This window comes from Ambystoma mexicanum, chromosome 11 (genome assembly GCF_040938575.1).
Source record: "Ambystoma mexicanum isolate Mex_15411 chromosome 11, UKY_AmexF1_1, whole genome shotgun sequence".
NCBI lineage: Eukaryota > Metazoa > Chordata > Amphibia > Caudata > Ambystomatidae > Ambystoma > Ambystoma mexicanum.
In genome coordinates this window covers 355430821-355443821 of record NC_090934.1, presented here as the reverse complement: position 1 = coordinate 355443821, position 13001 = coordinate 355430821, and the positions used below count along the sequence as shown (strand labels likewise).

At 52.1% G+C, this 13001-nt stretch overlaps 1 protein-coding gene across 8 annotated transcripts in view; it reads right to left on the bottom strand.

Moving 5' to 3' along the window:
- EYA3 (EYA transcriptional coactivator and phosphatase 3) overlaps positions 1 to 10044 on the bottom strand; it is a 2553793-nt gene extending 2543749 nt beyond the window's left edge. For 6 of the 8 annotated variants that reach the window (XM_069623073.1, XM_069623079.1, XM_069623071.1 and 3 more), the window contains exon 1: positions 9953 to 10038. The gene's annotated coding sequence lies outside the window, so the exon portion shown is untranslated. Of the gene's footprint in view, positions 1 to 9952 lie in introns of all 8 variants that reach the window. The other 2 variants (XM_069623074.1, XM_069623072.1) reach the window with 1 other exon arrangement.
- Positions 10045 to 13001: the final 2957 nt, after the last annotated feature.

Here is a 13001-nt window from a genome sequence, read left to right as displayed (position 1 = left end):
GTGGGGAGAGCCCATGGTCTGTACTGGGAGTAGGGTGCAGTGACGGCACGCAAAACTTCATAGCGATTTCTACATACTGTCCATCGGGCACTTTTGGGGGGGGGGGGGGGCGGCCTGCCCAAACTTTGCTCAGGGGGGACAAGACCAAAAAAGATTGAAGACCACTGGTTTAAAGGAATATTTTCTAAAATGTCAACACAAGCAATACCTACCTTCTTTCTGAGTAGTTCTGCACACAAGCGAGTCAGCGAATCAACGCAGGCTTCTTTCTTTGCGCACAGATCCAGGTAGAAAGCAATTGGAGTGTTGGGCGGGAAGCCGGAAACACTCAAAAGGCAGCTGTTATTTTTCCCTCTGCAGTGTGTTGTTCCTAGTGGATTACAAAGGCAGACGGCAACCATGAAAGGCGCCCCCACCCCAAGTGGCACGTAAGTTCAGAGAGCCTCCGACTTCTGTAACGTTACGCAAGTACTACGTGACTGCCAGTCAGCAGCTGACGCTATTGTGCTGCAGATACTCTCCCACAGCAATCGCGCCCCACACCCAAAGAAATTTCGCCCTCCAGGGACCAGGGCAATTGCACCCCGGGCAATCACCCGCTTTGCCTGTGTCATGAAACGGGCCCGATTATTATATATGTAGTCACTTACACCAGAGCAGGGTCTGTTTAGTAGCTGCACAGCATACCCACACTCCATCGTCTGACCACCACATCATCTCAACATACCTACCTCGATCTCCTCCACTCCCAACCCCCAGCCCTTGCCCCCAGCCCGAACAAGAAGCTCTCGCCAACTAACTAAAGAGACTACTACCCTTCCTCCAAGGCCCAGCCTTCAGACCACCTTTCTCCACTGATCCAGAAACCCTTGCACTCTCATACGAGGCTGCTATCAAATCAGCTGTCAACTCCATAGCCCCACTCATACCCTGCAAACACAAACCCACGAGTCACTCCAATATGTGGTTCACCTCGGACCTCCTCATACTCTGCAATGAAAAACAGAAAGCCCTCACACAATGGCAAACCTCCCACTCGGATAAAGACAAACTCGATTTCAACGCCTGCTCTAAAGAATACAAGAAGGCAATCATCCTTGCCAAAGCTAAATCCTTCGAAGCCAGAATCTCCGATGACGACTCCAATACAAAAGAAATCTTCTCTATCTTCTGAGAATTAGAGACCCCAACCCCCCTAAACTTTACCAAAGACAAGACATGGTGTGACGAAATTCTAAACAGCCATGCGCAACAAACTTAGCACAAACTTAGCACATGCCAATCAATCCAAAATTCAGTCAACTAAACACTCGCTCCCCACCAACACCCCTATCCCTCCCACCCCCCTGGACTCGGCCCCGCTTTTTTTGTTCAAAGCCATACAGGAAAAAGACATGATCAACCTCATGAAAGACCCTAAAACCGTCCAACTGCAAGGGTGACTCCTGCCCTAATACCCTCGGACCATTCCTTACCGCCTTCGTCAACGCCTCGTTTGCCACTGGAAAAGTCCCTTCCTGCCTCAAGGAAGCATGGGGACGCCCCCTTCTTAAAAAACAAACAAACACACTCGACCCTTCCGCCCCGAATAACTACAGGCCCATCACCACCATCCCCTTCTTGCTCAAGATAATGGACAAAGCAGTCTACCTGCCGCTGCACCACTTCATCGAAGAAAACAATCTCTTAAGGCTACATCAGACTGGCTTTCTCCCTAGGCACAGGACGGAAAAAGCTTCACTGGACCTAATAAAACCAGATGGACAATGCCAGAGACATAGGCAAGCCAGCCCTACTCTTACTCCGCAACCTCTCTGCAGCATTTGACCTCATAGACCATGACGTCCTATGCCACCACAGCCAGATTATCCCCATATGTTACGACCTGGATCACCACCTACCTGCAAGACAGAACCATGCAAGTATTCTCTGACTTGGCCTCCGCCTCACCCACCATCATACTATGTGGAGTACCACAAGGCTCCTGCCACCCTCTACAACATCTTTACTCGCCCACTCTCTCTCTCATCCTTGACGCTTTGGGTATCTCCTACACAAACTATGAAGACGATACCCAAATCCTCCTCACCCTCATTGGCAACTATGACACTGACTACATGCTTAACATCTACAACACCATCCAGGCTTGGATGGCAGCTAACGGACTATTCCTCAACTCTGACAAGACTGAACTCCTCCTGGTACGCTCCCCTGACACTAAAAAACCTTGACACACAGTTCAGACACTTCACCATCGACTCCATTAAAATCCCAGTATCAGACGCAGTCAAAACCCTTGCAGTCTACTTAGACTCTAACCTGCCCATGGACAAGTCAGTGCCATTGCATCCTCAGCAGACTACCATGCCGAATTAATTAACACAGCTAGACCATTTCTCTCTAAAGAAAACTGCACTAACATAGCCAGAGCCGGGAGCGTGGCTTTAGAGCCATGTAGAAGGACGTGGTCTGAAGGAGCTCCTGCCGATCCTCTACTGATCCGGACAAAAAGTGCCCAAAGCATGGCAAGCAACACACGGAAACATTGGAGCATACATATGAAGCAGCCGGGCTTGCCCGGAGTGTGTATTCATTTCACCAGCTGCCATGGCTCTGATGTACTGAAGCCCACAAGAGGAAGACGGTCCGCCAGGACGAAATCAAAGATGGCGCGCCACCAAGGACAAAGGACCGGAGCAGGACTGTAGGTGGCTGGCACACCCACACTGTTGCGGCGCACGGGCCGGGAGTAGCAGAGGGGCCTCGAAGCAGAATTGGTTTGTGGTGCCTGCAAGGCACGGTTGGACTGCACTGGCAGCCGTGGCGAAGCACCTGCCGGGTATGCGTGACCTGCGACAACCGCGGGAGGAGGGGCGTGGGCTGGCCACGCAACCCAGCTGGGAAAGGATGATAGCCAATTTACGGCTAACATCTATATGACATTGGCCCTGATAACTTGAGAGCGAGCACAAGGAGGGGCGGAGAAGGACGCATGAGGGGCCCGCATGACACAGAGAGGCAGAGGGCTCAGAGCAAAACAGGGCGGGAGGACTCAGCCGTGCAGGCACACCATCACGGACGCCGCAACGAAGGGACATTAGTCTACTGCCTCTGGATGCATGGCGCCTGCACAAGCCGTGGGCACGGGTGCACGGCCAACCCAGGGTAATTGGCCCATTGGGCAAAATAAAGGCGGAACGAGACCGTGGTAGCCCCAATAATTAATGCACGATTCGGCACACCGCCTCAACGCAGAGCAGCGATGAGCCCGGCCGTGGCCGTGGATGATTCGGCAGCTTGCCCGAAAACACAAGCCAGGGAGGTGTGCAGCACCTCCCCCGAGCTAACTGGAAGGGCGCCTGCTACGTGCCTGAAAGCGCGCGCACGGAGCTTCACAGAGCAGACCTTGGAGAGGGCCAGGAACAAGATTAAGCCTGGAGGGCCCCCGCTAGAAGGGAGCAAGTGCCCATACGCCGCAACAGGGAGCCCACGCAACGAGGTGAGGTGGCATAAAGCAATGAGCCCCCAGTGTGGCCGCGAATGACATTCTCAACACCAGAGTGGCGCGGTACCAGGTAGTCGGCCCCAGCAGGGGGGCCCGGTCCAATCTAGCGACACCTAAGGCCCTGCAGGGATAATAAGACACGGACAGTGTGCCTGGGGTACGTCCAGCTGGCCCAACACACTCGCAATACAGGAGTGCAAACGCACAAATACACGGCTGCAGGCTCAGACCCTGCTGGAGCAATCAAAAGGTGTGGGTGACTGAGCCAAGAGCCAGGCAATGCGGGACTGCCCTACAGCCTCGGGTGAGGCAAAAAGGGCATCACAAGGGCCATGCAGGAGTATACCGCGGTGGTGAGCACTGACATAGCAGACAACCACAAATGAACGAAATTGGCAACCTAAAGCGCATGGTGGCTTCGGGGGGGCCCAACAGAGCCACACACGTGAGATAAGTCTACGGCGTCAATCTAGAGCGGTATACTGTTTGCCAACTGAATCCACCGAGCCTGAACTGGAGCCTATACACGCTCACTGGTCTCTCGGAGTAGTGTCAGTGACGAGACTCAACAAAGGGCGGCGCACCAAGGCAACAGGTGCCACGGCGGCTGAGGACATGGGAGAGCACAACCCATTCGGAAGACAATATGAACAGTATAATCGGGCCAAACGCAGCCCCCCGCAGGAACCAAAGACTAAACGCTGTGGGGCTCGTACACACAAGGCCGTAAACATTAAGATGGCCAACAAACTGCCTAAAACAAAAAGGCAAACAACCCACGCTTGATGAATATGCCAGAACACTGCCGGCGGCAGAGGGGGCCAGGAGCAAGGAGAGAACCCCCATCGTAGGCACAGATGCCATGAGCAAAGACCAGGAGATCCTTGCAGCAATTGCAGACCTGAAAGTGGCTTCGGAAACTAAATTGGAATCGGCCATGGTCAAACTGAAGGCGGCACTGGAGCTCAAAGTTGGGTCAGTACAGGAGGAGGTGAATCTCCTCCGGCAAGACGTCAGAGCGCTAGCAGAACGTACAGGCGACTTAGAGAAGTGGCCCCGAAAACAGCTGCATGTGCATTCCACAAATCCGAGCTCCATGTCCTAGACCAACGCGTGGGCAACCTGGAAAGTAGGGCGGAGGAACAATATACATATCGTAGGATTGCCTGAAGGAGCCGAGGGACCCAACCCCACAGAGTACATCGAGTGCTAACCAAGGGGTTTGTGGTGGAACGAGCGCACAGGGCCCTGATGAGGAAGCCACCACCGGGAAACGCACACCCCCTCCCCCCCAGACCGGTAATTGCCAAGATCCTGAACTATCAAGACCGGGAAAAACAATCCTAGAGCATTTCCAGAAGGGAGGAACGATACAAAGGGCATCGGCAAACATAACGGCATACCCGGATTACACCCTGCAGGTACAATGCTGACGCATTAACTTTGGTGCAGTGAAGAGAAGATTGCGAGAAGCAGGCTACAAGTACATGCTGATCTATCCTGCAAAACGGAAAGTGTTCCACAAAAACAGGACACTGTTTTGTGATACCCCGGAGGATGCGACAGCATGGCTGGATACGCAGAGCTGTCCCTAGGAATCGGGTATCCAGAAGGAAGATGGCGCAGATAAGTAGCATGAAGACTGCGGTACCTAGGGTGTTGCAGTCTCAGACACTGGGACTAGAATATAGGACAAGATACAGTCTGTCAGAGTAGAGCTACCAGTGCTGTATACCTATGATCCTTGAGCACGGGTACTTAGTGAAAGGTGTAGGAGCCTAACGGAACCAGCCCTCACACCCCCACAAACAGACCAGTTAGGTAACCGGTAGACCGGTGACACCCTGCTGGGTTCCTTCCCTCGGAATCCCGAGGCAGGACCAAATGCAGGGGAGCCTCAGATCCAGGGATGGAGCTGACCACCAGTTGGGGACAGGTAGAGGGAGGGGGTTGAGTGCAGTGTATTATAGTTGGAGAAGGAGGGGGAGGGTTAGTTGGAAGAGGGAGGGGTACAAGCCCAATTTTATGTCAAACTAGACTGGAGAGGAAACCCGGGAGGGGAAGAGGGGGGACAAACCAGTCATTGCAATGGGTAGCCTTAGAATTTTAACCCGGAACGTGAGAGGCCTCAACAGTTATCTGAAGAGGAATAAAGTAATGATGTACTTGAGAAGGCTGAAAGTTGACATAGCAATATTACAGGAAACCCACCTTACTAAGGAGAAACTGGAGGTGGTTAAGAGAAAGTGGAGAGGGACCACCACCGGAGGCACATACTCTGCTTATGCAAGGGGGGCGATCACGTGGGTGGCACCTCATGTGCCATTTCAGCTGCTTAAGTCCACAGTAGACCCAGATGGTAGAATGATAGTGGTGAGGGGGATGCTGGAAAACAGGGACGCGAGCATCATAAACACATACACCCCTAACCAAGACACAGTGGCCTATTTTAGGTCCCTATACGGTAAAGTTAGCCCCTACTGGGCGGCGCGATTATATGGGGAGGGGATTTTAACTGTACATTGCACCCCAAAACGGGTAGCTCACATTGTAAACTAGATAGACCCAAGAGCATTACAGGCACTGCTGAGAGACTTTGGACTAGAAGATATCTGGAGACAGCTACATCCGGAAGACAGGCAGTACTGACATTACGCGGCCCCACACAACCTGCACACGAGACTGGATTATATGTTTGTGGCCTCGGAATTGGTAGGAGAAATGATAGGCTTGGAATATAAGGCCAGAGTACTCTGACCACTCCCCCCTTGGTCTTGGAGTGGAGGCACCAGCCCCCTAGAGCGAGAATCCCGACATGGAAGCTCAGAGCCGAGGCCCTGCAGGATTTAGGATTCCATGAGGACTTAAGGGAGGCGATTATTGAGTACTTTGATATTAATACAGGGAGTGTGCAGTCAGAAGGAACCTTATGGGAGACGTTCAAAGTGGTAGTACGGGGTGTAGCCATATCCAAATCCAGAGGGCTTCAAGGGGACATAGAGCGGGAGCTACAGGAGACAGAAGGAGCTGGAAGGAATAATGCAGAGGGGGGAGCACCTCACAGGAGGATGCCGAACGGGCGAAGCTGTTACAACAAACTAGCAGGGAGCACTGGCACAGACTATGTAAACTGAACTATAAAAAAAAATATATCGAAAGGCAACACGTGGGGGGGTGGGGGGGAGACAAACCGGGTAGTCTGCTGGCATGGTTATACAAAAATGAAACACCACGACCGGTGGTCAGGGAGGAAGGTGGAAGAAGCCAGACCTGGGATACCCAGGAGGGAGTCAATGAGGGGTTCCTCAGATTCTATAAGCACCTTTATGAGGACACGAGAGAATATGGGTCGAGAGATTCAGGAAACATTGGAAGACATAGGATTGCCCAAATTAAAAAGATCAGGAACGGGAGGACCTGGATGCCCCATCATACTAGAAGGATTAGAGACAGTGATTCAGCACCTACCCACGTGTAAGGCCCCGGGGTCAGACGGGCTCCCAAGTGAATTTTATAAGACATACAAGCATGAGGTACTCCCCCCACTGCTTGCCATGCTGAACGAGGCATTTGAACGAGGGAGGCTACCAGAGTCCCTGAGGGAGGCGATGGTCATTCCGCTTCTAAAACTGGGCAAGCCAAGCACGGATTGTGTGTCATATAGACCCTTATCGATGCTCAACCAAGACAGCTAAATCCTTACAGCTACGCTGGCAAACAGCCTCAAACGAGTTATTGGCAAACTGATACAACCCGATCAAACAGGCTACGTTCCAGGCAGGAATATAACTGACAATCATAGGGGACTCCACCACATTATTGAAACAGACAGAGAAGGACCCGAGCGAAACGGTAATAGTCTCGTTGGATGCCATGAAGGCCTTCGACTGTGAGGTGGCCGTGGTTGCTAGCGGCTCTGAAAGAATATGGGATGGGTCAAAATGGTATATAGCTCACCAATCGCCAGGGTTAAAACTGGCCTGATAATCTCAGATAAAGGGCAACTTAGTAGGGGCATTAGACAGGGTTGCCCCTGGTCACCCATGCTGGCCCTTTGGAAGTTACAAAACTCGTGTGACAGGGGGGGTATATACCTGCTGAACTTCGAGTTATACTACCTGGTGGGACAGCTCCAGTATGTGGCCAGGTGGTTGTCCGAAGAAGAGACGGCCGAAGCCAGGCTATTGTACAAGGACACCGCCCCCTTTTTTCTAAGGGTGGTGGTGTGGTTGCTTAAATCAAAGCTGCAAGGAAGGGCGAGACTGTTGGTACTGGGCTGGGAAATATGGAGCAAAGCAAATAATGGGAAACCCGACCCCATGCTCCCTACAAGTGCCGTTCGTGGCGTTAGGTGGGTAGGACTTTCAAATGATAAAAAGGGATCCGCAGATACTGGGAACAGATGGGCCTTGCGACCCTCGGAGATGTATGGCAGGAGGCGGCGGCACTAGACTTCCAGAGATTAATCACCGGGGTGCACAAAGGCCAACTTATACAAGAATTATGTGACGGGTGCGAGAAAGGTGGCTTGAAGCAGTGCTAGCGGAGCAACACGATGCAGTCATTGAGACGATGTACGATATCTCGGAGGGTGGGCACGAAATATCCCGCATATACGAACTATTGATGACTAGGGTGGGCAAGGAGTTGCTCCAACTGAGGCGGGACTGGGAGAACCTATGCTGGGTGTACAATGCGATAGGGCTCAAAAGGTACCACAAGAAGGTGTCCCGAAACGCGAGGCTACAGCAGATCCAGTTATATGTTACTCATAGAGCATATATGACCCCTAGCAAAACCGCCAGGTTTGGAAGTTCATCCCAGCTTCCACCTCCCCGCCCAAGGTGCGGGGAGGTGGAAGCTGGGATGATACACATGTTTTGGGTCTGCCCGGAGGTGGATAGATTCTGGACAGAGGTTAAGCTACGCCTAGCCGACAAACGGATCACACTGGAGGTGGAGTTAGGCTGGGCATGTATGCTGGGGGGGGGGGGGGGCGGGTTTGCCAGACCACGCAACCTGAAGCACATTAGTAAGATGAAAGACCTGGCCTACATCCTGGCCAAATGGAGAATCTTAATGGGCTGGAAGGCAGCCCAACGACCCAGAATAGAGACGTGGTGGGCTGACCTCCTGAAGTGGGCAGATGCATAAACGGCAGCTTGGTATGAAGCAATCAGTAGGGACGGGGAGGAGGAAACGGGAACTTGATAGCATGGAGACAACTGGTGGCCATGATGGTGGGACCCTCGCAGGCCGAACTTCGTGAAGACGATATGAGGAAAACAAGCCCGGAGATATGCAAGCAGGTGGCATTGAAGCAGGGGCTCGAGTTAAGGGGCGGGAGTGGGGAGGACTGTGACGCACATCTTGTGAATATAATGTGAAGCTGAAATGCTAATGTCCTCAATGTTTGGAGAGTTGTTAATAAAAAAAAAACCATCACAGGCTCAAGGCTAGACTACTGCAATGTACTCTTCCAAGGAACCTCCACTAAAAACGTGGATGGACTCCAAGTCATCCAGAACAACACTCTCTGCGCAGCTCAAGGCATCTCCAAAAGAGAGCACATTACTGCCGACAGGAAAGCAGCCCACTTGCTTCCAATAAAAGAAAGAATCTTATTCAAAACCCTGACACTGACCCACAAGTGCATCCACGTCACCGCTCCGGAATACCTCTCACAAAGGATCCACCCCTCCACAAGGCCAACCAGAACACCCTACGCCAACATGCTTTGTGTGCCCATGGTAAGAAGAACCAGAGCAGGTGGCTCCAGCTTCCCCTACCTCGCACCCTCACATTGGAATGCCCTACCTCCTACCCTCCGAGGTGACACATCCCTCATGGTAATTCACAAAGGCATGAAAACTGCGCTCTTCACCTGAAGTACGCCATGATCTACAGCTAAACCTGTTACAACACAAAATGCACCATGCTCACATGTATATTATATGTATCATAATGTATATTGTTCAAACGTAAAACAAAATGTACCTTGCTCAAATGTAAAACTGCATCTCCCATGTGCCCTTCCACAGTAACTAAGTTCCCTGCAAGTAACAGCACCTCGATGCCCAAGGGCTGCTGTGAGCTAAATAAATGTAATAAATGAATAAGTAAGTAAATCTGCGAGCATTCCAGAGCCTGAACCGTACCATATATGAGCTTCGGAGCAGTTACTGTGTCTACGATACCAACAACAGGCTGTCCTGTGTAATTTCAAAACCAGATGTTCAGAAAGTCCTGTACTTACAATGTTTAATTTCAACATGCGATAAGTACAATACAACGAATTAAAGCTTCAACGTGCATTTCCAGAGGTTGCAAAAGGGCTCCTCTTAACAATATTTCAAAGGGGGAAGGGGGGCGAGAACGTCTAAGTCAATGGATGCTAAAAGAAATGTATATAAAATTCACTACAAGAGCTGGATAGCATGCACTCACCTGATACTACCTGGGATCAGGAAGTGAGCGTTTCTAAGTCCCATCCGAGAAACGGACCATAGCAAAGCCCGCCTCCACTTCTTCACGTGGGCTGTTCTGCAACACGTGGGTTTCCACGTTCACGTCCTGCATCACGTGGGTTTTAACGTTCATGTCGGCATGATTTTTGCACTAGCGGGACGGAGCGTAAGGCAAGGCGTTGCAGGAGCGGGAGAGATCCCTCCATTATAAAACACATTTCTTATAGTTTATTCTTATTTGGTGCTTGAATGGTTTATAGGAAGTGTTAATGTCATCTCATGCTGATTGTTACTTTAATGCTGAACGCCAATATTGGGAAGGGGGTATTTCTGTGTATGTTGGGGGTTTGTAATGTGCATCAGGGGTGAGATTTACTTAAAAGTACAGGCGGATTCAGTTGTTTTTTTCCTTCGTTATTTCAGTGTATTTTGGAGATATGTAATCTGCATCAAAGGAGTGAGTCAATATTGGGGAGGGGGTATTTCTGTCTATTTTTGGGTTGCATAGGGGTGAGATTTTACAAAGTACAGCGGATTCAGTTATTTTTTGGGGTTTTATGTGCCCAGGGGAGATGTGTTTTATGGGGTGGCGGTGGGCATAGTGCGTTCCTCCATTCCCAATGGGACTTCCACTGTACCAGTGAACAGTACAGCAAATAGTTATCCTCCCCGCTGGAGAGGCTGGGGGTTGGGGTTGGAGGATTTGTTACGTGCAGCAGATGGGTGTATATATATATATATATATATATGTATGTATGTTTTATGCAGACGGACGCATTTGGGTACTAATTTCCAGCATAATAGTTTTTTTCTCCTGCATGGGGTGCGATTTGGCATTCACTGGGGAGGGGGTTGTTCATTTGCCACTTCCCATCACGTGACTTCCTACGTCATCATTGTGATTTTTCCGCAGCAATTTCAGTGAACACTGAGCGGGATTCAGGAGGCGGGAAGGCTGTCGGTGCAAGTGCAACCGGACTCTGCGTGCCTCTGCCTTTGGTTTGCAGCGGTTGGGCATTTTCTTTGGGATACCGGGAACGTTTCTGCAAGACCCTGGAACGTCCGACTTCGTCTTGTCCCTCGTCATTTTTCTGAGCGGGAGACGGGAAGGCACTGGCTGCCAGGCTGCAAGAGCAGCAGAAATCTGTGTGCTCTTGACTGACTGACAATACAATTTGCACTTTCTTCGGGATACTGTGAACGTTCCTGCAAGACACCAGGTTGAGACGGGAACAGGAAGAGGGATGGTGGTGTTTAACTGATGAAAGGGGCTAATAGAGTAATTTAATGTTTCATGAGGGTGTGTTTTAGGATGGGGCACATTGGTGTGGGTCTGGAGGGAGAGATAGGGACTTGGTGTTGTGGGTCTGGAGGGAGCGATAGGGACTTGGTGGTGTGGGTCTGAAGGGAGGGATAGGGACATAGTGGTGTGGGTCTGGCGGGAGGGATAGGGACACAGTGGTGTGGGTCTGGAGGGAGGGATTGGGACACACTGATGTGGGCCTGGAGGGAGAGATGGGCCACAGTGTTGTGGGTCTGGAGGGTGGGATGGGGCATCTTGCTGTGTGGATGGAGGGATGGTGGGATATTGGTGGGGTCTGCAATGGATGGTTTAACATTGGTGTCGGTCTGGAACAGGTATGGGGTATCTGTTGGTCTGGAGGGTTGATTGGGGCATCCTGGTGTGGGTGGGATGGTGACATCTGTGTGCATCTGGAGGGTAGGATGGGGCATATTGGTGTAGGTCTGAGAGGGAGGGATAAGGCATATTGTTGTGGGCCTGAGAGGGAGGGATGGGGCACATGAGTGTGGGTCTGGAGGTTAGGGATGGGGGAATTGTGGGTGTGAAGGGGCATAGGGCACATTGGTGTGGGTCTGGAGGGAGGGATGGGGCACATTGGTGTGGGTCTGGAGGGAGGGATGGGTGCTCATTGGTCAGGGAGGGATAGTGGCATCCTGCTGTGTGGAGGGAGGATGGGGCATCATGGTATGGGTCTTGAGGAAGGGATTGGACATCTTGCTGGAATCTGGATCGGAGGGGGCATCGTTGATCTGGAATGGAGGGACAGGGCATATGATGGGAGCATGCAGGGAATGATGGAGCATGTGGGTCTGAGTGAGGGCTGGAGCACTCTGGTGGGAAGGAAGGGGGGCATCTGGGTGTGAATGGAGGGATGGGGTATGTATGGAGAGAAGGATGTTGGTTTATGGGAGGGGTGGGAGCATGTGTGTGTCAAAGGGATGGGGTAATTGGGTGTGGGTGAGAGAGGGCAGATGGCGCCATCTGAGTGTCAGTCTGGAGGCAGAGGTGAAGCATATGGGTGTGGCTGTGAGAAGTGAAGCTTCTGGGTGTAGGTATGGAAGGATGGATGTTGGTGTCTGTGTGGGTTTGGCGGGAGGGATGGTGGCATGTGGGTAGCGAGGGAGGTGGCATATGAATCTGGAACATGTGTTTGGAAGGAGAAATGGGGCATTTGAGTGTGAATTGGGACATGTAGGGCTGGGGTATCTACTTGTGAGTGGGGGCATGAAGGATCATTAACAGTGGAGCAGCCAGAGGGAGAGCTGCGGGCCTGACCTCGGTTGCATCCCAGGCATGGACACACATGGCCATCTCTCGCAGAGCGGTCCGGGGAGTAGGGATTCCTTTCCACCGTAGGGGAGTCCGCGACCCAGCAGATGGACGGGGACGCCTGGCAGGGTTCGGTTAACCTGCTGGGGATATTCCCAACCACGTACCAGAAAGGGAGCCCCGCGCAGCCCCCTCTCCTCACCGAGCTGGCCGCTGCGCTGGCTAGGGGCGTGCACTCCTCTCTCTGACCCACCAGCGGGTGGGCATTGGTGGGTGCACCCCGGTCAGCAGGGAAGTCCCGAGTGGGGGCAGCCAGAAGCCAAGGGAAACCTGACTGCTCTCGAGGGGCTCCTCCCCAGGTAGATGACAGAGGCCAGGCGCGAGCCTTGAGTCATGGCGCAGCAGGCTTCCTCGAAGGGTGGGCGTCGAGGTTCCAGCCACCCACATCTGTGGGCGA